Raw genomic sequence first — 5,000 nt, 5'->3', positions numbered from 1 at the left:
CAAGCCCCAATCCCTAGCACGAAGGAGGTTCAGCGGGTTACCCCGACCTTTCGGCCTAGGAAGACACGCTGATTCCTTCAGTGTAGCGCGCGTGCGGCCCAGAACATCTAAGGGCATCACAGACCTGTTATTGCTCAATCTCGTGCGGCTAGAAGCCGCCTGTCCCTCTAAGAAGAAAAGTAATCGCTGACAGCACGAAGGATGTCACGCGACTAGTTAGCAGGCTAGAGTCTCGTTCGTTATCGGAATTAACCAGACAAATCGCTCCACCAACTAAGAACGGCCATGCACCACCACCCACCGAATCAAGAAAGAGCTATCAATCTGTCAATCCTTCCGGTGTCCGGGCCTGGTGAGGTTTCCCGTGTTGAGTCAAATTAAGCCGCAGGCTCCACTCCTGGTGGTGCCCTTCCGTCAATTCCTTTAAGTTTCAGCTTTGCAACCATACTTCCCCCGGAACCCAAAAGCTTTGGTTTCCCGGAGGCTGCCCGCCGAGTCATCGGAGGAACTGCGGCGGATCGCTGGCTGGCATCGTTTATGGTTAGAACTAGGGCGGTATCTGATCGCCTTCGAACCTCTAACTTTCGTTCTTGATTAATGAAAACATACTTGGCAAATGCTTTCGCTTCTGTTCGTCTTGCGACGATCCAAGAATTTCACCTCTAACGTCGCAATACGAATGCCCCCGCCTGTCCCTATTAATCATTACCTCGGGTTCCGAAAACCAACAAAATAGAACCGAGGTCCTATTCCATTATTCCATGCACACAGTATTCAGGCGGGCTTGCCTGCTTTAAGCACTCTAATTTGTTCAAAGTAAACGTGCCGGCCCACCGAGACACTCAATAAAGAGCACCCTGGTAGGATTTCAACGGGGTCCGCCTCGGGACGCACGAGCACGCACGAGGCGGTCGCACGCCTTCAGCTCGCCCCACCGGCAGGACGTCCCACGATACATGCCAGTTAAACACCGACGGGCGGTGAACCAACAGCGTGGGACACAAATCCAACTACGAGCTTTTTAACCGCAACAACTTTAATATACGCTATTGGAGCTGGAATTACCGCGGCTGCTGGCACCAGACTTGCCCTCCAATAGATACTCGTTAAAGGATTTAAAGTGTACTCATTCCGATTACGGGGCCTCGGATGAGTCCCGTATCGTTATTTTTCGTCACTACCTCCCCGTGCCGGGAGTGGGTAATTTGCGCGCCTGCTGCCTTCCTTGGATGTGGTAGCCGTTTCTCAGGCTCCCTCTCCGGAATCGAACCCTGATTCCCCGTTACCCGTTACAACCATGGTAGGCGCAGAACCTACCATCGACAGTTGATAAGGCAGACATTTGAAAGATGCGTCGCCGGTACGAGGACCGTGCGATCAGCCCAAAGTTATTCAGAGTCACCAAGGCAAACGGACCGGACGAGCCGACCGATTGGTTTTGATCTAATAAAAGCGTCCCTTCCATCTCTGGTCGGGACTCTGTTTGCATGTATTAGCTCTAGAATTACCACAGTTATCCAAGTAACGTGGGTACGATCTAAGGAACCATAACTGATTTAATGAGCCATTCGCGGTTTCACCTTAATGCGGCTTGTACTGAGACATGCATGGCTTAATCTTTGAGACAAGCATATGACTACTGGCAGGATCAACCAGGGAGCTGCGTCAACTAGAGCTGAGCAGCCGGCCGCCCGGGAGTGTGTCCCGGGGGCCCGCGCGAACACGCAAGCGTCCGCTCAATCATTCTGCAAACAGGAGGAGGCTGAGCTCCCCTGCACAATACACCTCGAAACCCTCTCAGGTCCCGGCGGCGCGCAGCGCCGTCCCAAGTACTTGGTCGGGTTCGAGAGAGGCGCAATCGCCCGGAGTTAGGCGAGTAGACGCTTTCGGTGCGACCACCCGTGCTCCCAACTCAGCTTGCCGCTGCCGACAGAGGCCCGGGAGCGTGCTGTCGTGGCATTGCCGGCGGGAGACAACACGCGCCACCTACGGTGACCGGCAGCTCCAACGCCAGCGCCACAGAAGGACAAAAGCCCCACTTGGGTGCCGAAGCGAACTCTCCCAGCACAGCGCACGCGCCAACACATCCGCACAGCTGCGATACAAACCACCAGCGAGAACCGCTGGGGCGACCGAGCAGCAGACGGCGTCGCGGCGCCGAGCGCCGGGCGGCGGCGCATCCTCAACGCACACAGTCCTCAATCGGACCAGCACACTGAAGATGTCCACCGCGCTTCGCACCGGGCCCGCGAGGACCTACTTTGGCCGCACGGCGCCGCGCGCAGGGTGCGCCGGCGCGCAGCTGCGACGCCTGCCGCGTCCGTCGGCCGGCGCGCCTGCCACTGGCCGCCCCCACCAGCCGGCTGTAGCGCGTGCGCCCACGCACCGCGCGGCCAGCACGCCGGGAGGCGCCCCCTCACCGGCCGGGGACGGTCCCACCCAGCCACCGCCGCGTATCGCTTCACACCCAGATGCCGTTCAGTTTCGTCGGCATGGTGGGTATCGCTGGAACAACCGGTTAGTACCTCAACCTATCGTCGCCATCACCGATTCACCCCTAGCGAGAACAACCGCACCACAACAGGTTACCATTTGTTCATTTGCGTAACTTCACCAGAAAACGCAGGCGTCCATCGCCATTTGCAACTTCAACGATTATTGCATGCCTGTGTCAGGTGTCACGCCACACTACGTCTGCCCACATACACGCAACAAAATGTGCACGCCTAGACAATACGTGGAAGGTGGCCCCCGTACGTATGCGATGTCCATTGCTCGAACGACTGTCAACCGGCCTCTGTAGCATGTCGCAGATATGGAACGCGGTGCACCATGCCATCACGGTGTGTGAGGAGAGACGACTAGGTCCGAATACATCAACAGACAGCTCATGCTGATCGCCATCCACGGCGTCCGTTCCTCCCACACGTCTCTATGGCGTACCACACTGCAATCCAGCTCTCATAGGGAGACGACACGTAGCTGCGTGCACAATATTTGCACTGTATGGTCCGCCGTTTTTGGGCGCAGTCGTTGTGCGGTCACACATGTGCCACGATGTATCATTCAGTACATAAGGACGAATGTGCAGTACAGATTGTGGTTCACGCGTACGACATCAGCGGACAGTTGACACAGGCCGCACCACAACGTAGCCTGAGTACGTCGCATGCGAAGGGCATTGAACATGCAAACTTCTCACCAACCAGCTTGCGAAGGCAGGGGGCAAGGTGGGGACGTGGGGAGGGGCGGCATGTACGTCCTGCTGCCATCCACATTACAGTGTACAGCAGGAGCATGTGGAAAGTGAGCAAGACTTGCAAGGTGTTTAACATGAAGCGATACACAGGGGTGCGGGCAGTGCGAGTAGCGAACTATATTGCGAGGGTTGCGGGTGGGCAACACTACAGTAATTGAACGAGTCGTATAACAATTACAGAGCAGGTTTAGGCGACAACGTGGGTTACGTTAAGGCGACAACATGGGTTAGGTTAAGGCACAACATGGGTTAGGTTAAGGCACAACATGGGTTAGGTTAAGGCACAACATGGGTTAGGTTAAGGCACAACATGGGTTAGGTTAAGGCACAACATGGGTTAGGTTAAGGCACAACATGGGTTAGGTTAAGGCACAACATGGGTTAGGTTAAGGCACAACATGGGTTAGGTTAAGGCACAACATGGGTTAGGTTGAGGCACAACATGGGTTAGGTTAAGGCACAACATGGGTTAGGTTGAGGCACAACATGGGTTAGGTTGAGGCACAACATGGGTTAGGTTGAGGCACAACATGGGTTAGGTTGAGGCACAACATGGGTTAGGTTAAGGTACAACATGGGTTAGGTTAAGGTACAACATGGGTTAGGTTAAGGTACAACATGGGTTAGGTTAAGGTACAACATGGGTTAGGTTAAGGTACAACATGGGTTAGGTTAAGGTACAACATAGGTTAGGTTAAGGTACAACATAGGTTAGGTTAAGGTACAACATAGGTTAGGTTAAGGTACAACATAGGTTAGGTTAAGGTACAACATAGGTTAGGTTAAGGTACAACATAGGTTAGGTTAGGTTAGGTTAGGTTACACGTTGTTGTACGGAAAGGTGTAGGGGGGGGGGGGGGCGGGGGCGGCAGGTTCGTTGATAGTGATTATAGTAAGTGAATGCTTGTGACATGATCAGATTTGTCACGTCAGGATGCACCTTTGGCTTATTAGAGGCGGCGCTCCAATTCTATGCTTGTGTGAGACCTGTGTCTTTGACTCATGTCATTGTTTGTGCGCTGTGACAGGAGGTACTATTGTGATGTTGGGTGCACCGTTGTATAGGACATGTGTGGGTGTTGGTGCCTGGTCTGCGCAATGGTGGATGTCGAAAGGCTGGGATATTGTATTTTCCGCACGGACCTCCTGGTCTGGTTGTGATAGTGTGGATTGTGTAATGTGGCGGAGAAGATGCACTGGATGTTGTTCCATGCTGGTGCTTACATATTGTATGTGCGCCTGTTAGAAGCAGAGAGTGGTGCGTGATCAGAGTGTCTGGCTGACGTGTGGTTCCCATTTTGGGCAGACTCTTTCAGCATGTATACGGACAGTTGTGTATATTTGCTGTAGTTTGATGGCTCTGCATTGATTACTAATCAGCGCCGTGTGTACGGGTAATCTGGTTCCAGTCCAAAATGTTCCATCTGTGTACATTAGTGACAAAGACTCCCCCCATGCAGTGGGGCTCGGTCTGTTATAACTCTTCCGCGTAATATATTTGCCCCACGTTTTTGCGACTGCGAGTGCGAGTGCAACGCGCATGGGGACCGACATGCTGATGGCTCGGTATCGGACGCCGTACAGTGAGCAACGCGATCGCGTCTCTCGCTCGTAAGTGGTACAGGTCGCGGCTCATGTATACGGACAGCGGGAATGTCGCATATTGGAAATAACTCTTCATGAAACGCAAGTTATAGGGGTGGATTGCACTTTACGAGTGCGGGAAACGTCCGCCGTTCAT

General features: G+C 53.8%; 1 non-coding gene across 1 annotated transcript in view; it reads right to left on the bottom strand.

Annotated features, from left to right (window-relative positions):
- Positions 1–1,659, bottom strand: part of LOC124773812 — a 1,909-nt gene extending 250 nt beyond the window's left edge. Inside the window, exon 1 of the ribosomal RNA XR_007014928.1 lies at positions 1–1,659. This exon is cut by the window's left edge and continues 250 nt beyond it. This is a non-coding gene — a ribosomal RNA (small subunit ribosomal RNA).
- Between the last annotated feature and the right edge of the window lie 3,341 nt (positions 1,660–5,000).

This window comes from Schistocerca piceifrons, unplaced genomic scaffold (genome assembly GCF_021461385.2).
Source record: "Schistocerca piceifrons isolate TAMUIC-IGC-003096 unplaced genomic scaffold, iqSchPice1.1 HiC_scaffold_956, whole genome shotgun sequence".
Taxonomy (NCBI): Eukaryota; Metazoa; Arthropoda; class Insecta; order Orthoptera; family Acrididae; genus Schistocerca; species Schistocerca piceifrons.
This window is presented reverse-complemented; position numbering and strand designations above follow the sequence as displayed.